The 22659-nt window shown below is 38.0% G+C and overlaps 1 long non-coding RNA gene and 1 other non-coding gene across 2 annotated transcripts; one reads left to right on the top strand and one right to left on the bottom strand.

The window, feature by feature from the left end:
- Positions 1-79: 79 nt before the first annotated feature.
- Positions 80-14021, top strand: LOC132343932 (uncharacterized). The gene is made up of 3 exons (XR_009492950.1): positions 80-455; positions 10036-10156; positions 13822-14021. It is a non-coding gene; the product is annotated as an uncharacterized lncRNA (long non-coding RNA).
- Positions 14022-17077: 3056 nt separating this feature from the next.
- LOC112444544 (U6 spliceosomal RNA) lies at positions 17078-17184 on the bottom strand. The gene has a single exon (XR_003032900.1). It is a non-coding gene; the product is annotated as a U6 spliceosomal RNA (small nuclear RNA).
- Positions 17185-22659: the final 5475 nt, after the last annotated feature.

The following is a 22659-nucleotide window of genomic DNA, read 5'->3' as shown; positions in this document are numbered from 1 at the left end:
GAATGTTCACCGTGTAACAATTTCAGTAAGAATCTTTGTGAGCAAGTAGAAAGTATCCCAGGGACGGGGGAGCCTGGTGGGCTGCCGTCTATGGTGTCGCACAGAGTTGGACACGACTGAAGCGACTTAGCAGTAGCAGCAGCAGCAGCAGAAAGTATAGATCATTAAAAGATCAATGTAAACTTTCCCCGGTAGGTGAATGAGCTGTGATGGCTCCTTTTCTCAGTGTGCCAAGGACCTGCCTTTCAGATGAGACTGAGAGACTTGAAACTGACTAAAACGGAATGTACGACAACACTATACAATATTGTGTAAACTCTACCAAAGCAGAAGTGTATTATCACCAACTTCCTATCTCTAAACCGCACCAAACGTATTCAATATAACGGAGAGGGAACAGTGTTCTTCTTGGGATTGACCACCATGGAAATTTAACCTCCTTTGCAGACAGATAGGTATTGGTTAGCAATTCTCTGTTTAATTTAATTATGCCCATGCTTTTATAATTTTGGACATATATGCATTTAGTATATAGCTTTCATAATTTTATGACAACTTGTAGGTATCATCATACTGATCCACATTCAGTTGGCTGCCAATTAACTAAAGCCCTGAATCAATACTTCGGTACTGGTAACAAATCTAATTTATTCAAATTTGAGAAGACCCCATAAATACACTATCTATTTGAATTTAAAATATTTGATTTTCCCCCCAAAGAACCTTGAAAAAATTTGAAAACAAAGCTAGCCCAGAATTCATTACTCATTATATAATTGGACTGATGAATTGCAAAAAGTATTTAAGGTTAAGAATATGACTTACCTTATTTCTTATAACTGCTTTGTTGATTTTCACAAAGAAATCTTCTATATTCATATTTATATATAAATGATCATAGTTTTCAAATCCAAATAATTAAAAATTTGGAATGATATGATACAAATATAATTTTTTACTTAGTAGTTATGTAAGCATTGATTTTTGTTTACAAAGATGGAGAGCTTTCCAAAAATTATTTAAGCAAATATAAATATCCACTTTGGAAAGAGGCTTTCGAATGCTGCTACACTTTTTTTCCCCTTGCTTCTCTTTCTTGTGACCAGTCAAAAATCAATCAATGCCCAATCCTAAGAAATTTTTTCTAATTTAGAACCTAAAAGTTGTTTGCTCTGAAATACTTTCATGAATTTAATCCCTTGTCCCACTGGATATTACAACTTTTGTGAAGGAGCAAATTAAGTTATATGAAAATTCCGTGAAAGCATGGAATGACCCACAAATACCCACAAATATACAATGTGATTATAATTATTTACTTAATTTAAATAAAAAATTCGGAATATTTGGCATTAAAAATAATATAGTTAAAGAAAATAAGGAATTATAGCTCATTGGAAAACAGTAGTAATTTATGATACTAATAACATATAGCTAGGTAGCTAGCCAGACACATAGAAAAATGGGAGAGAAGAGAAGGGTTTTTTATTTTCAGGAATATTAATCCTATACTTGTTGAAGATATAGGAGAGTTGAAAAAAAAAAGCCATTTTGCTTATCTTCAGAGTGAAGATTCTCATGAATGAATACTAAATTTATAGAGAAAAGATTGATGAAAATCAGGATACATGACTTTGATATGACCCCTCACAGATTACTTACTAGTTGCAAAGGGAAAAACAGTAACTAGTCAGTGGAAAACAGAACAAAATTCTAAGTAGATGATTGAAAAAGATATCATAATCAAGGTGCTGATGGGCATAGCATGACTCCAAATGTGGTTCCTGTCAGTTTTCATTCCAATCCCAAAGAAAGGCAATGCCAAAGAATGCTCAAACTACCACACAATTGCACTCATCTCACACGCTAGTAAAGTAATGCTCAAAATTCTCAAAGCCAGGCTTCAGCAATACGTGAACTGTGAACTTCCTAATGTTCAAGCTGGTTTTAGAAAAGGCAGAGGAACCAGAGATCAAATTGCCAACATCTGCTGGATCATGGAAAAAGCAAGAGAGTTCCAGAAAAACATCTATTTCTGCTTTACTGACTATGCCAAAGCTTTTGATTGTGTGGATCACAATAAACTGTGGAAAATTCTGAAAGAGATGGGAATACCAGACCACCTGATCTGCCTCTTGAGAAATCTGTATGCAGGTCAGGAAGAAACAGTTAGAACTGGACATGGAAACAACAGACTGCTTCCAAATAGGAAAAGGAGTTCATCAAGGCTGTATATTGTCACCCTGCTTATTTAACTTCTATGCAGAGTACATCATGAGAAATGCTGGGCTGGAAGAAACACAAGCTGGAATCAAGATTGCCGGGAGAAATATCAATAACCTCAGATATGCAGATGACACCACCCTTATGGCAGAAAGTGAAGAGGAAGTCAAAAGCCTCTTGATGAAAGTTAAAGTGGAGAGTGAAAAAGTTGGCTTAAAGCTCAACATTCAGAAAACTAAGATCATGGCATCCGGTCCCACCACTTCATGGGAAATAGATGGGGAAACAGTGGAAACAGTGTCAGACTTTATTTTTCTGGGCTCCAAAATCACTACAGATGGTGACTGCAGCCATGAAATTAAAAGACACTTACTCCTTGGAAGGAAAGTTATGACCAACCTAGATAGCATATTCAAAAGCAGAAACATTACTTTGCCAACAAAGGTCCGTCTAGTCAAGGCTGTGGTTTTTCCAGTGGTCATGTATGGATGTGAGAGTTGGACTGTGAAGAAGGCTGAGCGCCGAAGAATTGATGCTTTTGAACTGTGGTGTTGGAGAAGACTCTTGAGAGTCCCTTAGACTGCAAGGAGATCCAACCAGTCCATTCTGAAGGAGATCAGTCCTGGGATTTCTTTGGAAGGAATGATACTAAAGCTGAAACTCCAGTACTTTGGCCACCTCATGTGAAGAGTTGACTCACTGGAAAAGACTCTGATGCTGGGAGGGATTGGGGGCAGGAGGAGAAGGGGATGACGGAGGATGAGATGGCTGGATGGCATCACTGACTCGATGGACGTGAGTCTGGGTGAACTCTGGGAGTTGGTGATGGACAGGGAGGCCTGGCGTGCTGCAATTCATGGGGTCACAAAGAGTTGGACACGACTGAGTGACTGATCTGATCTAATCTGATTTGGCATACTATTTCTGAAAGAAAATATAAACTGAAAGAGGAAATGTCAGGCAGACCCAAGGGAAGGAACACTTTATAAAGTGACTGGACTGTGTTCTTTAAAAATGCCAAGATTATGAAGCTAAAAATGAAAAAAATCAGTAATACTAAAGTGGGTAACTCTTCCAGATTTAAGGGAACTAAGAAGCATGACAACTACATATAAAATATGATCCTTGATTGAAGGGTGGAGAAACTCTTAAATTCACTATTGGAAAAATTGACAAAATTGGAAAAGGAATCATAGATTTGATTTAAATTTATTGCATTGATGATAAATATTGGACATAACTCCTAAGAAAAGAAAATTCACATTCTTAGAAAATACACATGAAACTATTAAGATATGCATCAGGAAAAATTGTATTATGTACATATGTAAATCCTTTTGTAATATATAAATACATAGTTGTGCTGCTGCTGCTGCTAAGTTGTTTCAGTCATGTTCAGCCCCATAGACAGCAGCCCATCAGGCTCCTCTGTCCCTATAATTCTCCAGGCAAGAACACTGGAGTGGGTTGCCATTTCCTTCTTCAATGCATGAAAGTGGAAAGTGGAAGGGAAGTCGCTCAGTTGTGTCTGACTCTTAGCGACCCCATGGACTGCAGCCTACCAGGCTCCTCCATCCATGGGAGTTTCCAGGCAAGAGTACTGGAGTGGATTGCTAGTTATATCTATGTAATTTAAATATATATATATACTATGAAATATACCATATATGATCAGATCAGATCAGTCGTTCAGTCGTGTCCGACTCTTTGTGACCCCATGAATCGCAGCACACCAGGCCTCCCTGTCCATCACCAACTCCTGGAGTTCACTGAGATTCACGTCCATTGAGTCAGTGATGCCATCCAGCCATCTCATCCTCTGTCGTCCCCTTCTCCTCTTGCCCCCAATCCCTCCCAGCATCAGAGTCTTTTCCAATGAGTCGACTCTTCGCATGAGGTGGCCAAAGTACTGGAGTTTCAGCTTTAGCATCATTCCTTCCAAAGAAATCCCAGGGCTGATCTCCTTCAGAATGGACTGGTTGGATCTCCTTGCAGTCCAAGGGATTCTCAAGAGTCTTCTCCAACACCACCATATATGATAGTATTATTATATATTATACATTAATGGATGTATTATGTATGTATCAAAAAAGGGAATGCAAGTAGCAAAATGTTAAAGACTGGTGAATCTGAACGAAGTACATATAGTAATTCTATTATTTTTGAAACTTCAGTGAGTCTCAAAATATTTCAAAAGAAGTTTTTAATAATGGTATAGTTTTGGCAGTTATTTTAATATTCAACAAATAAAAATGCATGTGTATATCTGTATATATTTTTCCAAGGAGTAATTCTGTTTGAATCATGGTCTTGAGAAATATTTCACCTTTAATTGATAATTTGAGATGTATCTTTCTGGCGGATAGTAGACAACCACTAAATATTTATTTGATTGGTTGCATAAATGTATTAATATCAAGCTGGATCTCCCATTTCTGTTTCTTGTTTAATTTTTCCCTCTAATTCTTCAGAGATATGAGTTAATGCTCTTATTACAGAGATATATTCACTCCAATAAACTTTACCTTTTAGATATTTTGTGGACAGTATTCCAGCTTGTGAGAATATTTTGAACTAATTTCTCAGGTATCATTGTTTATTATATCCCCAAGATCTGTATCATCCATGTGTTTAAAAGGCCTTCATTCTCATCTTCATCTAAACTCAAGAGAAAAGGGGGAGTTAAATGTCAGAGCCCTGTTCAAAACTACTATAAATTTCCCAATCAGATGATAGTCAGCAAAATTCTCTACGTGAATCTCTTCTAATGGCTTTGAAACCATTGTGTAGATTTTGAGAACATCCACATTTCATGAGTTTATCCATGAGAAGAATGAGATGAGACTGGCCAAAGGAGAGAGGATCTGGGGAAAACCTGCCAGTGACAAAACAGCAAGAAAGGGAGGAAAGCCTCGGCTTGGAGTAACAAACTAGAATTTCTAGCAAAACAGACTTCAGATACAAGAGGAAGGAATAACCACTAAGGCTGGCCAGATGCATAGGATCAAAGAATGGGAGATGGAGGAAGAGAATGTCTTAGGACTCATGGTAGAATGCTGTCAGAGTCATGTATCTCTAGATTCAGACTCTGTGTAACGGGGGCCCACAGGTTGAGATGTCTAGTAAGGCAAGGTTTCCAAATGTAGTCTATGGCAAAGATTATCTGGAAGTGTGGGCTTGAAGAACAGATATAGGGGCCTTGCTTTCACATCTACTGAATTGCATACTCTTTTAAGACAGCCCTTGGAATCTGTGTTTTTAATAAGCAACCCAGATGATTCTTATCAGGGAAGTAATGGAGCTCAGCTGAAAAGCAAAGGGGCCAGAATATTTTAAAAAGAGTTTAAGGTTTCTATGAGCAAATTAAAGACTGAGTGAGTGAATGAGTGAGTGAAGTCGCTCAGTCGTGTCCAACTCTTTGTGACTCCATGGACTGTAGCCCACCAGGCTCCTCCATCCATGAGATTCTCCAGGCAAGAATACTGGAGTGGATTGCCATTTCCTCCTCCAGGGGATCTTCCCGACCCAGGGATCGAACCCAGGTCTCCCACATTGCAGGCAGACGCTTTAACCTCTGAGCCACCAGGGCAAATTGAAGCAAATTGAAGATTGAAGTGGGTGGATATTTGTTATCAAGTTTTGATTTTGAGTACAATTTTAAGTACTGTGGATAGCAGTATGGTACCACAATCTCGTCTCTACAAATCCAAAATTCAGAAAGGTCATCTGAAAATTACTGAATTCTGAAAAACATTTGACCATAAAAATTTTGGATAAAAGATCCAGATAACTCTACTCCTATAATCATGTTAATTAGAATAGTTAATATTTATTGAGATTAACCATGGCGCTTGCCATTGTAGGAAGTATCTTACATTTTATGTATTTATTTCTAGCTGGGGTGGGTCTTCACTGCAGTAAGCAGGGGCTACTCTGTTGCGGTGTGCAGGCTTCTTATTGCGGTGGCTTCTCTTGCGGAGCACGGGCTTTAGAGAGTGTGGGCTTCTGTAGTTGTGGCTCTCAGGCTCTAACAGGCTCAGTAGTTGTGGCCTATGGGCTTAGTTGCTCTGTGGCACATGGGATCTTCTTGGACCAGGGATGGAACCTGTGTCCCCTGCATTGGCAGGCAGATTCTTAACCACTAGACCACCAGGGAAGCCCCAAAGTACCTTGTATTTATTATCACATTTAGTTCTCACAACAAAAACAAGGGGCTGGATTTGCAGGATAAACATCCATCCTTTTATAAAGGAAAGGGAACCTGCGGGAATTTAGATAACCTAAATGTTAAAGGTTACAAAACGTATTAAATGACAGAGAAAGACATCAATCCCATGCTTTCTGATTCAACAGTATACATGTAAACATTGCCGTTATTCAGAAAAGAGAATAGGATAAAATAAAAAACTGTTTGTTTTGCTATATACCCAGTGATTTAGACAGTGATAATGAATATGACTTGCTTTTTGTACTATACTTAAGAGAGTGGAATGAATCAGAGGGCTCTTTCTCTGCACTCCTTGTAAGTGACAGACAACAGGATGTAAGGGAACCAGAGTCATCATTATCTGCAGGATATTTTTCAGGCCATCCTCATGCAGAATTGTAGGTGTTCTAAGAAAAACATCTGTTATAGCTCCTGAATGATCACCTGACCCATGCATTTTCACTTAGGTGAGTACACACTCATATGTGCACACAGACATATACACATTCAGAAAGGGTTGTGGCAGAAAAGAATTTCTTTGTCTGACAAGGAACAAGAACTGTCATCATCCTGCAATTAGAAGTTTAGGGGACCTTAATCAGTAGTCTTCAAAGTAGAGTATGGGAAAAAAATACTAGAACTTCTGTCTATACTTATTTTTTTTATTATATAAAAATTCCATTTTCATGTTTTATATTGTTCATCATACAATAGTAATTTATGAATAAATATACACATATTGAAAAGAGTGGAAAATAAATGAAATTTGGAGGTCACTAAGCTAAAGAACTGTGTGGATCACAATAAAATGTGGAAAATTCTGAAAGAAATGGGAATCTCAGACCACCTGACCTGCCTCTTGAGAAACCTATATGCAGGTCAGGAAGCGACAGTTAGAACTGGACATGGAACAACAGACTGCTTCCAAATAGGAAAAGGAGTACATCAAGGCTGTATATTGTCACCCTGATTTTACTTATATGCAGAGTACATCATGAGGAATGTTGGGCTGGAAGAAGCACAAGCTGGAATCAACATTGCTGGGAGAAATATCAATAACCTCAGATATGCAGATGACACCACCTTTATGGCAGAAAGTGAAGAGGAACTAAAAAGCCTCTCAATGAAAGTGAAAGAGGAGAATGAAAAAGTTGGCTTAAAGCTGAATACTCAGAAAACTAAGATCATGGCATCCGGTCCCATCACTTTATGGCAAATAGATGGGGAAACAGTGGAAACAGTGTCAGACTTTATTTTTTTGGGCTCCAAAATCACTGCAGTTGGTGACTGCAGCCATGAAATTAAAAGACGCTTACTCCTTGGAAGGAAAGTTATGACCAACCTAGATAGCATATTCAAAAGCAGAGACATTCAAAAGACTAGACATTACAAAGGTCCGTCTAGTCAAGGCTAAGGTTTTTCCAGTGGTCATGTATGGATGTGAGAGTTGGACAGTGAAGAAAGCTGAGCACTGAAGAATTGATGCTTTTGAACTGTGGTGTTGGAGAAGACTCTTCAGAGTCCCTTGGACTGCAAGAAGATCCAACCAGTCCATTCTGAAGGAGATCAGTCCTGGGTGTTCTTTGGAAGGAATGATGCTGAAGCTGAAACTCCAGTACTTTGGCCACCTCATGCGAAGAGTTGACTCACTGGAAAAGACTCTGATGCTGGGAAGGATTGGGGGTAGGAGGAAAAGGGGACGACAGAGGATGAGATGGCTGGATGGCATCACTGACTCGATGGACATGAGTTTGAGTGAACTCGGGGTTGGTGATGGACAGGGAGGCCTGGCGTGCTACAACTCGTGGGGTCACAAAGAGTCGGACACGACTGAGCGACTGAACTGAACTGAAGCTAAAGAAACAAGTAAATGTTTTCATTTAGTAAGCAGCTTGAGGGAGTGAGATAAATAACAATCGCTGGCACAGACAAATGGTTACTGCTTATGATTATGTACAATAGCTTTGCACAACTCTAGGAGGCGCCCTCTGTGTCACGGTCATAGATTTCTACAGTTGTTCTACTTCCCAGCATATGGCAGTGATATGTCTTTAGGAATGAGCACCTTTTCTTCGAGGTAGTGGACAGTGCTAAAGACCACACAAGGCACACGAATTCTTGTCCTTCCCTTACTCTTGTGCTCTTGCCCAAGGATTGTGATGATGGTGCCATTAAATCATATACTCTGATTTCTTGTTATTTATCTTCAGCATTCTAGAGAAACAATGTTCAACTTTCATCACTGTATTGCTGAAATAAAAATGTACCATATTAACACCATTTCCTTAATTTGCTGATCTAATGATGATAATCAATACTACTACTAAAAAAAAACACAGCCCTGCATATGTTTTTAATGAATCCATGATTGCTTCTAGTGAGCAGTTACAAAACATTGATTTCATCACCTGTTTTGAAATTTTTTCTGACAGTTATGTAAATTTGATATTTCACAGTTTCAGGAATACACTTCTCCAATTTAGCCTTATTTCTAAACTCTCCCAGTCTCTTGAGTGTGATTCATCTGGGCCCATAAGATTACACCTACTTCTTAGGGCTCTATGCTTTCTTTGAATTTCAGATTTCAATTCCCTCCTCCCTCTACTGAATTGAGAAGAAAATGGAAATAAAGAAATTATATCTTTTCTACCTTTTATATACATTAATCCAATCTCTGAAAGCAAATGGGAGCATTCTTAAATGGTGTTTTAATTAGATCCTGCATAAGATATGATTACTTAGTCAACTGACATTATTTTTTTCAACCCAGTGCTTAGCACTTTTATGCTTGTCTAACTCAAATTTTCAATTGTGTATCTCTCTAGAGAGTTAATTCTGTATCTTTGCTCCACTCTTTAATTTCTCATAAAATGCCTGCTAATGCAAAATAGTATAGTAAATTGTCAATATAAAGTTCAGTTAATATTTAATAATCATAAGAAAGTTTGAGGAGAGAAACATAAGCAAATAACATATTGGAGTTTCTACTACATTGGTAGATGTGCTTATCCACAATATCGTATTCAACAAGAAATATTTATTATGCAACCACAGAGACTTATATGGAAAGGTAAGAATGTAAGGTATTTCATAATAAACAATGCCCAAAGCAAGTGTCTTTAGTTCGCACATTCCATGGTTAAATTTTTAATTTATGTGGTTTAGTTTTTAATTTATGTTCCCATCCAAGGAAATTCTGTTCAGAGAAAATACCTGTAATCAAATCCTAGTTCTGCCATGTACCAGTCATGTGAGCTTTAGTAAATTACTTGCCACCCAGATCCTCAGTTTTCTCATCTATAATTTGGGAAACATAATGTCTCCCTCAAAAAGTAGATGTGGGGATTAAATCATATAGTTTTCACAGGAACCTGATATAATTCCTGATACCTGCTTCATTATATACATGTTTATATTAGAGTTCAGGCCCTTTTTTCCTGTGCCATCTTAGTGGGATGCTTTTGTTCTGTTCCATTAAGTTACCCAGAGAAAACATTCTCTGGTTCTAAGAAATTTCAAGGAGAGCCTGTGCTTCGGCTTCCAATCTTCTTGTTCCTCCTCAGGCTGCAGGACACCTTTTGAAGTTAATTTCTGTTCTGTTTTAGGAAAAGCAGATACTGCAAGGAAGGATGGAGCACAATCCCTGGATTTCATGTTTCCTGAATTATGAAAATATTCTACGATTATGCTTGCTGTTTTCCCAGTTGGTACCTTGCTTCATTTAAGGTGAAAAAAATTTTTTAAAGAATTAATCCAAGCTAAACAGGAACTCCTTAATAAGCTCCCATTAGGGGGTGGCATGTAGCTCAAAGGACTATTATTAAGCTTTTATATAGCATTTTGTTTTTACAAAGTAGTTTATAATTACTCTTTTGAGTAGTTTATAATTCACAAAGACTCTCTCAGCTAAATTGACATTGTTATCTCCATCTCATAAACGGGGAAACAAAGGTAGTTAACTAAAGTCATGTAATTTGCCTAAGGCTTCAAACAGAAACCAGCTCAGAGTGGTTTTCCAAAAGCAGACATAGTCTCAACCTCTCTCCCCTAAGGCACGAAAGAGTAAAATAAAATAGCAACCCCTTACTTATCATAGTCACATTACAGTCACTTTTTTTTTTTATCTTTTTCAAGTGACCATCTAATATTTTAATTCTGCTTTTTGTCCTAGATGTTTGAAGCCTTTGTTTGTTTGGCTTATTTGCCCTCATCAGAAACCTCTTTCATAAGAACCTAAGTGAAATAAGGAAGTTTCTTTCCAAAAACAAACCTTTTCATCATGTATCCCAACCCTTACCACTGTGCAATTAGTAGTGTGCTCCCTGTAAGCAGTAGTTTAAGGGGTGCGGTAAGGAAAGAGTTCCTTCCTGTGAAAGTCTAGAAGTCCCCAAACTGGGCTAAGAGCAGCTTGCCCCCAACCCCGCTGGCTTGCCCCCCACCCCGCCGGCTTCCCCGCCTCTCCTGTATTTGTTTCCTGCTTCAAAAAGTCTAATGGATAAGGGCATTTTCTTTTAGGCCAACACAATTATCCATGAAGAGATATTCTCTCCTGTTAATTAACCCTATTCTCTTCCTCAACTCTCCAAGCTACTTCTCCAGTACCCAAAAATTCTCTGTATCTATGCGCTAAGTTGCTTCAGTCGGGTCAGGCTCTTTGTGACCCTAAGGCTGTAGTCTGTCAGGCTCCTCTGTCCATGGGATTCTCCAGGCAAGAATACTGGAGTGGGTTGCCATTTCCTCCTCCAAGCTGGTCAGAATTCAGCATGCAACCTACTTTCAAGTGGTTTCAAAAATAAGTATATGTATTCCAGAAAATAAAAATGTGTTTATTTAATCTTCACAGCAATACTTTGTGTGTGTTGTATTATAAATTTACTGATATATTTATATAAGCAACATATGGTCCCATTTTAAAAATCTATATACTTAGATATTATAGTCATACATTTAGTATGTATAATATATAGTTTACCCTTGAACAACACATGGTTGAACTGTGCAGATTTGCTTATATGTGGGTTTTCTTTCAATAAATACTACAGTACTACATGACCTGTGGTTGGTTGAATCTGTGAATTCAAATTTAGGGATATAGATGATGGACTGTAAAGTTGCAGGCAGATTTTCCACTGTAGCCCCCACATCATTTGAGGGTAAACTGTGCACATATTACATATGTATATCTAATATATAAATATAATTTATACACAAACATTTTATATACAATAAACATATTTTCTGTATATATATGTATGTTAATATATAGACATGCATTTATAGATAACATATAGGCATGTACTATATCATCAGTATGTATATATAATATCTAGATATAAAATAAGCATTTTTGGAAGCTACATTGTTTATGTAAACAAATTAGTTTTAAATATGAATGGTAAATTTACTATTATCAAAGCCCTTTGAAAGCAAGTCTCAGGCATCATAACACTTGAAATACTTCAGGTTTAAGCATGGAATATATCTTCTAAGATTAAGAACATTTTTCTAAATAACTGCATTAAGATAATTATACCTGAAAAGCATTACAATAATTTCTAGTATGTTCTAATATCTAGTTCACACTGAAATTTTCCCAAATATGGCAAGAATTCTCTGTTTCTGTTTGCTTGCTTTGTTTTGGACCAGGGATCAGACTGGGTTCAGCTACTACAGTCTCATCTCAGATTTGACTACCCAACTCTCTCCTCCTCCAAGAAGCATTTCTCTGGATGAGTGTTTTGTGGAATATACCTGGAGAATCATGAATACTGAGCACAGGAACATTTCCAAATAGGACTGATTTAGTACTGGCACAGAATGTGAGTTAAAGAACCAATTAATGAGTTGGGAGAGTTGAAGGAAGGCCAGCCAAGGAGGCAGGACCAAGGCATGGCTTGTCAGGCAGGAAGAGAAATACATACCATGAGATGAGATGACAGCACCAGCCACACGTTTCCTTCTTTACAATTTCTCTCTCTAGATTTATACATGTGTTAAACAAAAATACCTATCTATACAGTTTTAGAAACCCAAACAGATATCCACAAGCACACACATACACATGAACATACAAGCTCACACACATACAGTGGGCAAGTGGAGAGGAGAGAAAGAGAGAGGGGAAAAATAATGGAAAGAAGACAGGAATAGACACTGTCCTTTTAGAGAAAATTTGGAAAATATATAAAAGGAAAAGAAAAAGTGATGAAGAGATGAGTGCTTGTGATTATTATCGTATCTTTCATATAACTTAGCTTTCCTGGTATCTCAGCTAGTAAAGAATCCTCCTGCAATGCAGGAGACCTCAGTTCAATTCTTGGGTCAGAAAGATCCCCTGGAGAAGGCTTAGGCTATCCACGCCAGTATTCTTGGGCTTCCCTGGTGTCTCAGTCAGTAAAGAGCTCATCTGTAATGCAGGAGACCTGAGTTTGATCCCTGGGTTGGGAAGATCCCCTGAGAAGGAAATGGCAATACACTCCAGTATTTTGCCTGGGAAATCTCAGAGACAGAGGAGTCACTCCTCTGGGTTCTTAAAAGAGTAGGACACAACTGAGCGACTAAACAACAACAGCAGTTTAACTTAAGATGAAAGGTTTTTGCAGAGTTTGGAATGCGGGGTGGGGAGAGCCAGGAAAAAAAAAAAAAAGAGGAAGAGGATTTTACAGAAATTTAGGGAGATAAATGGCATACCTAAGAATGAGAGCTTTGCATTTTATGTTGTTCTTTACTCGAAATACTCTTGCTGTTCAAGATCTGGGCCTTGCTTGGACATAATCTGTCATTCTTGCCAAATGTGTGTGGTATTCTGGGGATGTGGACAAATCTCCACAGGAACTTGGCTGAGACCTACAGATATATTTTTACCTCCAAAGGCAAACAACCAGGGCATTAACTTGCTCTGCCATTTAGCACTTAACATTGGAACCATAGTGGACTAGTCTAGAGTGGTCCTTCATGAGCTCAAATTAGAGAGCTGTCACTTGCTTTTTAGGCTTTGATTTTTTTTTTTTCCTAAGATTTACAGAGAAGGAAATCATAGAAATTAAAGCTGGATGAACCCTCAGTGATATAACTGCTTTGTTTAATAAATTAGGAATTCTTGATCCAGGGAGACGTACACAGGATAGAAAGCCTGGAAATTAATTAGCTAAACTCTTCTGGGCTAATCATGAAACCACTCTGAGACTCAGTTTACTCATCTGAAAATCGATGTTATTAAAACCACAGTAACTTGGAAGTGTTATTTAGATCTCAAATTCCCAGATCCAACAGACTATGAATTTGTTATTCTATGAAAGCAGAAAATTTAGGTGGTTTTTGCTGTAATTCTTCATATGGAACAATGGAGTTTTAACTACCTTTTTTTTTTTTTCTTTTGCTCAAATTTTAAGGATTTAGGCTACCTTAGAAGAAAATATGCTGAATCAGAGGAAAGAGTTCAATAATCAGCCGCCTGCCATGTCTGATTTGATGAGCTGTTGGTACTGAATAATATGAAAAACAGAATATCCCATAAAGTAATACTGCTGACATCTGCCCTTGTCTTCTCTGTTCTAATAAAAATTGGAGGATGGGGGAAGGGATGATGGATAGCAATAGATATATCACCTTCAAACAAGAATTGATTCTTTATATGTTTATAAAGAGTAGGCATGGCCTAAAAATATCTGCATGTAATAGAGATATTCCTTTGACAATTGTCTGGACCATTACTATTGAAATCATCAAGTTCATAAAAATAAAGAAAGGAGAGAAGGAGAAAAGAAGAAAACCAGGGCATGCCTTCTTTTTTTTTAATACACACAGTTTTGAAATGTATGTGACAGTTGGTCTGTTCTTAGAGATAACAAAGTTGAAGCTACCGGTGGCTATTTTTGCCACAACTTGCTTATTTTGCCACAACTAGTTAAAAGTAAAAATTCAGACCCCAAACTACTGCCTAACTATGTGGATTATTCACTTTTTAGGAATACCTTCTTGTTAGTCAATACAAGTCTTTTCCCAAATTGTTAGTTACTCTGGTCAGCCAGACCTGGGACCTGGCCCTTATACGTTCCCATCTCTCCAACTCTGCACACAGCTCCTAGTCTCTGTAATGAATCTGATCAAACAAAACCTGTTTCCTGTGAGAGGTCTCTTCTGGTTACCCGGCTCTCAAGGGCTCTCCCATTTCTAAACTCCAATGGCACTTTTCCTTCGGTGCTCTTCTATTGACAATATTTAGTTCTCTTCTCAGTGGTAAGTTTCTTACCCATTTAAGCACACTGACTCTCGAGAGAGGAGTCTTTAGAAAAGGCGGCACATGGCACAGCTTCATCACCAAGCCCATGGCATACACATGTCTCTCCATTGCTATCTGAGACAACAGAGACTTGTGTTCTAGCGTACAAAAGGGCACAGTTTAACAATGGGTCTCATCCTTCCATTCCACCATCTTCTCATGCTCCCTAGAAACTGATCCAAATTTTCAAAGAGGAAGAAATGAGTGCCATATCTGCAATCCTTCTTAATTCTGCCTTTAATGAAAACTTGGTTGAAAATTGTAAAGCTTTTCTTTTCCTTCTGTCTTTTGAAGACAAACACCAAATGGAAAAAGACACAGGTCATACATATTCACCTGTTCTAGTCAATGATTTAAATATAAACACTTAACAGACTAAGGAGCAAAAATGAGGGAAAGCATTGATTAGTGAACCTTGTACATCCTGTTCAGAGATCAAAGGGACCAATGAGCAGGGATCAAAGTTGGGGGGAAATACAGAATGTAGCACCCTTGTGAAGTGGCATTTCTCACGATGTGTATGGCTTAATCAGAACCACTCTGTTCAGCAGCTGCAGAGGAAAAGGAAAACACCCTGAAAATTATTAATTAGGTAAGCTTATGCTCCGTATGCTTTTCATGACATAGAGTCATTTTCAACAGCTTGTGCCAACTTTCAGTGGAGAGGTATTTTTGCAGGAGGGCAACCTGTGTTGCAGGTAGGTTCCTTTTAGAAATGGACACAAAAGCTCATTGTCACAGCAGCTACACAACCACACCTAGTTTGACTCAGGTCTGCAAAAATCCAATATGATGCATCCTGTTTGGAGCTTCTTCACACCACAGGAACCAGTTTCTTAGTACTCCATCTGTGAAAGGTTAAAAAAAAATTCCTTAAATCTATAGATAGCCAACTCGGAAAGTTACAAAGACTTAAATGTTTGACAACTGCATGGTGCTGTTTAGTTTTCAAAGTACTTTCGCACAGAACCTTTCATTCGCTAGTTACAACCTTACTTAGGTAACTTGCCATGAGGCCACACAGTAGGTAATTAGCACTTTCTTCCTGGTCTAAGCACGATGATATCTCTACCTGTGCTAGGTCATAAAATACAATATTTCATACACAAGCAAATGGCTATGTTTGAGAATTCAAACAGTAAGAACTTTGGAAAGGAGCAGTATCAATGAAGGAAGTAGAATGCTTGGATATAAGCAAGGCATTCAAGCAGGATAGTGATAGAAATGCATTGAAAACTGGTTTCTAAGGCCATACATTTTTGGCTCTGTGCTGACCTCTAATACGCTTTGACTTGTCTGATGATGAATTTCTCCGTAGTATGTATTAGTTCGATCTAAGAGAACGGAGATGTTTTCTGAGGCCATGGTGTTGCAGTTACGGTCATGCTGGTGGCAGTCGTGGCTCTACGGTCCTGCTGTTCCACAGGACAAGTACAGGAGTTAGGATTACCCCTGGCCCCTCTGCAGTGGCTCCTACAGAGTGAAGTCATCAGAGATATGGTGGGACGAGTGTGAGTCTCTATGCTCAAAAAGGTGACAAGCAGAAGGATAACACATGGCTCTTTCCCCTTTGTTCTCTGTCCTGAAGAATGTACACCAGCTGCCTCAGCTGGAACCTATTAGTCCAGGAAGTTAGACTGTCCCTAGAAATTCCCTGTGGATCCATATAGATTGTCTGTGGCTAGTTTTTACCCTTTCCTTTTTAAAATTCTTTATTTCAATTATAGTTGAAAACTTATTTTGGGGCGATGATTTAGTATATCCCAATATCATATCTATTAATGTCCCTGCTTTCCCTTTAGTGTCCAATGACATTGACTTTCAATATTTTGTCATTACTTTGGTCAATTTTTTTTCAGTTATTTAAAATAATTTTAATCTAAATTTTGAATTTTTCATTAATCAGTCCTTTTTTCTGTGACTGAATTTTCTATATTTATTTTAAAATCTCATTTGTTTTATTAATTTTTTTGTCAATCACCTATGATGTCAGATCATTTATCCCTTCTATATCTTATCAGAAATATGATAAGATACTTTAGACATGTAGGACCAATCCACCTTTTTTTCCCTTCTGTTTTCCTCCCAAATCTGTTCCTATTCAGTAATGCACACATTTTATATTATATAAAATTTGAGTTTTATCCAAAAGACTTATGAGCCAGTATTTCTTCCCCCTCTTAAAAAACCTCAAATGCAACTTAATTTTTCATGTTCTGTGCATTGTTATATGGAGATCTGACATTATAAGTATTGGTATTCTTCTTTTTAAAAATTTAATGCTTATTTTATATTGGGATATAGTTGATTTATAATATCGTGTATTGCCTCAGGTGTACAGTAAAGTGATTCAGTTATACAAATATTAAAATATGGAGCACTTCATGAATTTACATGTCATACTTATGCAGGGGCCATGCTAATCTTTTCTGTATCATTCCAATTCTAGTATCTGTGCTGCTGAAGCAAGCACTGGTATTCTTCCAAATTTATTAATTCTTATTGGTATTACTGGATACTTTGAAATATTCCTTAGAAATTCCCCCCAGCCTCTTCAGGTGGTATTTTCGATTCCCAGTTGGATCAAATGTATTGTACAGTTGTCTCTGTGGGCTGTTACTTCTTGGATCCGTGCTTCAGAGAACAGCACACTTCAGTATTGGCCTATTGATCCACTGACAGTGTCAATCACTCTCCAAATACTTATCTTTCCCAAATATAAGATTTTCTAGAATTTAGGAGTGATTCCTCCTTATTAATCTAATCATTTATTCATTCAACAAATATTTGTTGAGGGACTTTTGGATGTAGGTTCTGTAGGAAAGAGCTCTTCTCTTGAATATTAGATATAGTCTTTATGGATGTGCTCTCTATGCCACTGACTTTCCAGTGGGGGCATTTCTTTGTTCTCTCTTCCTCTTCTGTGCACACTTAAAGAGGTGCTACAGGGAAACAGAGCTTCTACTTTTCTTCCAATTTCATACCACATTCTTTTATTGAATGTTCTTTGTAATGGATCTGAGTCCTGACTGTGTAATAAGAGTCTTGGTTTCCTAGCTTTCCTTCTGAATTATTATTACCTCCATCTACTTAGGAAGTCATCCTCTCTGATAAGCCAAAATGTTGAAAGGTCCACCCCACCTCTTCCAGCAATGTGGCCACATAGCTGGTATTTGCCACAGAAGGAAGACAAATGTAACACATTCCCTTAAACTGTTTGGAAATAAGCCCCTTGGTTTCTATATATATATATTTCTTTTCTTGGTTAGTGTTGAATCTCAAATAGAATTAGCAAGCTTTGTAACTCCCCTTGATAGCTTTTCCTTAGATGACCCTCTAAGTGAACAATTCTCACCTATTTGGTTCAGGCTTTGATCTTCTGGAGTTATAAGAGTTTGCTTTATGTATAAACCACTCCCTTCTCCCACTATCCTGAACTGTTTTCCTCCACAAGGCAATGCACAGTTGGTTGGCAACTGCCAGCAAATAACACCAATTGCCACCAAACTTCTAGCTCCTCAGAGTAACCACTAGATTACAAGAAAATTGCTCACCTTTTCCAACCCACTAGCTTTTGCTGCAAAGACAGTCTACACTGGTCCATTACTAGATTCATTGTTTTAAAATGGCAGCCCATAGAATGAAGAGTTCATTCTATACTGTGGATGGTTGAGATCAGGTAATTTCAGTATATTAGAGACAGAGTTTAAGGAAAATTAGGGAAATGGCTAATACCTTAGTACTTGTTATCAATCTTCTTAAATTTTACCTTGGGAAATTTTTTCTAAAACAAATTTCTGTTGCTTAAATGGACATATGATTCACTTTACAGAAACACTGTGCATTAAGAACTCAATAATAATTCATTGATAGTTTCTTTGAATAAACATTCAACATGTAATATCGTTGAGAGATTTTGTCAAAACATACCAAGTTCAAACTATTTTTGGAGAATCAAAATCACCAGCAGGCACTGATAACTAATGAAAGAAGGTATAATAACGTTCCTTGCCTGAAGGAGTCAGAAATCTCAGATTGTTTTGTAAAAGTGCCTCCCTTTCTCCGGAGAAGGCAATGGCACCCGACTCCAGTACTCTTGCCTGGAAAATCCCATGGACAGAGGAGCCTGGTGGGAGGCAGTACGTGGGGTTGCTAAGAGTCGGACACGACTGAGCGACTTCCTTTTCAGTTTTCACTTTCATGCTCTGGAGAAGGTAATGGCAACCCACTCCAGTGTTCTTGCCTGGAGAATCCCAGGGACGGGGGAGCCTGGTGGGCTGCCGTCTATGGGGTCGCACAGAGTCCGACACGACTGAAGCGACTTAGCAGCAGCAGCTCCCTTTCTCAGGTTATATACTGAAGTGAAGTGAAGTGAAAGTCGCTCAGTCATGTCTGACTCTGTGCGACCCCATGGACTGTATCCACGGAATTCTCCGGGCCAGAATACTGGAGTGGGTAGCCTTTCCCTTCTCCAGGGGATCTTCCCAACCCAGAGATCGAACCCAGTTCTCCTGCATTGTCGGCGGATTCTTTACCAGCTGAGCCACAAGGGAACCCCAATATAAGTGGCTCCCGATTGTATCTTTCACTGAATTTTATCATCTAATTGTGTCTTTGTTTCTCACATCTTTTGGCTTATAGTCTCTCCCACCAAAGAAGCCTACTTAGTACCCATTTGAATCTACCTTAGCATTTTCCTCTATGGGATCCCAAAGGGTTGGACACGACCAAATGACTGACATTACTACTACTAGCAATTCCTCTATTACAATAGGAAAAGTAGATCAGAACAAATTAGGAGAGAGTTGTACTCATTTCTGCAGCAATCAACCAAGGCTATGGATAATATTGTCATTTTTGAGCAGAGTCATATGAGGATTCAACTGAACCATAATGCAGGATACAAGTAAAAGAATAATGAAAGACTTTGGTTTGACATTTGAGAAGAGATTTAGTGAAAAGCATAGTAGTTCTTTTGTTTTCTGTATAGTCATGATTGCATGGGTGTGTGCGCGTGTGTGTGTTTCTGTGTGTATATCCAAAGGCATAATTTAGTTTAGGTCTGGGACATTAATGGTAAATATTATAGAGCGAAAATTTTGACTTCATAATAAGGAAACATATTTTGGCAATCATATTTCCTGGAAATGAAGGAGGCTGCCTCCTAAAGTAGTGAATTGTATGTTTTGGAAGATGCTGGAGTGGATTCATAAAACTCATGAGACAGGTAGGGTAGGAGAAGTCATTACTGAATTAGATCCATAGCTGTGCTGCGTGATCTCAAAGGTCATCTACCAGTTCCTCCTTACACACACACACACACACACACAAACCACTAACTGCTTCCACACATCTTATTCTGAGAAAATCTAAACAGTGCTGGGACAATAGATGGTTCTTACTAATTGGATAATCATGATTATGATGTTTTGTGTTTTAGTTATTGCTTTTTAAAAGAAAGGGTTGTATATGTATAAAATATCAGTACTTAATTCATGTTTGATGGAAATACCCTGATAATCTGGAAACATAATTATTATACTACTTCTTTTTATATTCTAACTCCGTAGGACTGATTTTAAGAATATTTTCTTGATCTTTCTACCATGGTCAATTCCCATTTGACTATTTGAAATAGATATTATGTTGAGTTAATACTTAAGTCTATTATTACTATGCTGATAGGTATTCCCTGCTACATTTATAATTTCAGTTTGCAAGAAAATACAAGTGATTGTCCTGATATATGTCTATTGTACCCTGCAGTTTTGTTTTTGTATTTCAAACAACATAGAGTCCCAGGTTTCTTTCTCTGCCTCAAGTCTTATTCAAGGCATCTTCTATCTCTTTCCCTCTCCTATTTCTTTTATATTTAAAAAATGGCCTTTCAGATGTTTCCTAATTGCTTTCTTCTTTCTACAAAACCAGTGTGAGGAAAAGAAAATATGTGTATTATTGGTAACTAGCATGCACTTCCTGATCTGATGGGCTTCCCCACTCCCCATGAATAAAGTTAGGGAGCAAAGTAGATTTTTAACTGAGACCACAACTGGTCTCCAGTTTAAGTGATCTATTGGCTTGCCCTGCCTTTTAAAATTGTTTTGCTTCATTTTAAACTAAAGTAGCCCTTACTGACAAAGTCAAGCTGTACCAAACCTCAGGCCAATTAAAACCACCAGTACACAAACTCACACTTGGTATTTGTAAAAGGGACTTGGTTCTTTCAGAAGAAGATTTTGAGTATTCAATTTAATATTTACTCGGAATGACACAGGTTGTCTGCGGAAGTACCTGCAGTCCCTTCCTGCTTCTGCTGTATCTTTAAGAAGGAACACAGGGATGAGCAGGTTTTAGTTTGGCAGATCATCTCCTCTCCTCATGGAAAGCTGGGGGAGGAGCCCTTCAATGACTTATCAGAAGTTTGCTCTTGGACTTTTAGGTCTGAAATTATGCTTGTTACATACACCATTTGGTTAAAATTTACTGTAATTTTTTATGAGTTTGAGTTTAATTACTCCTCAGTGTGTGAATTATATTCTTTGTCTTTAATCCTAATTTATTAAAATACTCTTTAGAAGGTATAGTTGAGCAGCAGAAACATTTCATTTCATATATCACCATTTAAAAAAAAATAATGTATTACCGCATACATACATTTAATGTATTACCACATACATACGTTTAATACCAAAAAACAACACTCACACACACACACACGTGTGTGTGTGTGCAATGCAGGAAATGCAGTTTCAGTCCCTGGGTTGGGAAGATCTCCTGGAGGAGGGTGTGGCAACCCACTCCAGTATTCTTGTCTGGAGAATCCCATGGATGGAGAAGCCTGGTGGGCTAGGCTCCATAGGGTGGCAAAGAGTTGGACACAACTGAAGCAACTTAGCATGCATACACACACACACACACACACACACACACACACACGCATACATACATATACACTGGAAAAAGAAATGGTTACCTACCCAAGTATTCTTGTCTGGAGAATTTCATGGACAGTGGAGCCTGGTGGGCTATGCATGGACACCAAGAGTTGGACACTACTGAGCGACGAACACACACACGTGTACATACATTTATATACATGTATACACACATTTATATATATATATATGTATATCTGAATCACTTTGCTATTCACCTGAGGCTACCACAACAATGAAAAGTAAATATACCTCAATTCAAAAAATTGTTTAAAAATGGTAAATATGTCATAAGAAAAATGCAAACTTAAAAAACCACTGAGTGAAGTTGGAAGCAGATCCTATCCCACTATGAACCTGTGCCAGAATCTTGGCTGCAGTCTTGTGAAAGGTGTGGAGCAGCAGGGCTCAATTAAGCTATTCCTGAGTCACAGAAAGTGTGAGAAAATAAACGTGTTCTATTTTATGCTTCTGTGTTTTAGGATAATTGGTTACGTAGCGATAGTTACCTGGTACAGACTATATCCTCAACCATATTCTTAGTTATAGCTTCCTTCAGGTCTCCTGAGAGGTTTTTGTTTTCTGTACCTTTTAAGCTTGAACATGCATCCAGGTATAACTTCATCCTTATAATTTCATCCCTGTAAATATAAAACTGTATTTATATTCTTGATATGTTTTTAAGTTTTTATTACCACTGCAAGTGTTAGATATATTCTGAATTACTTGCTGACGGAGGCACTGCCATTGGACATGAAGTACAGTAACAGATCATTTTTCTGATATTCAACTCTTTGGAGATGGTCAGAAAAGGTCCACAGCCGAGACTGTCCTTAATTACAGTTTATGTAAAGCCTCCTCTCTGGACCTTTTTCAGTCTTACCCGCTGTCCCTCCCCTTCTCCTTTACACCTCTTGCTGCTTCCTTACCTTCTTCCTTTCTTTCCTTTCCTCCCTCAATTAACAAATATTCACCTAGTGCCCATGATGAAACAGGTAACATGTAAGAGTCGG

Source organism: Bos taurus, chromosome 26, assembly GCF_002263795.3.
Source record: "Bos taurus isolate L1 Dominette 01449 registration number 42190680 breed Hereford chromosome 26, ARS-UCD2.0, whole genome shotgun sequence".
In the NCBI taxonomy this organism is placed as follows: domain Eukaryota; kingdom Metazoa; phylum Chordata; class Mammalia; order Artiodactyla; family Bovidae; genus Bos; species Bos taurus.
Note: the sequence above shows the minus strand (reverse complement) of the source record. Positions and strands in the feature narration are given on the sequence as shown.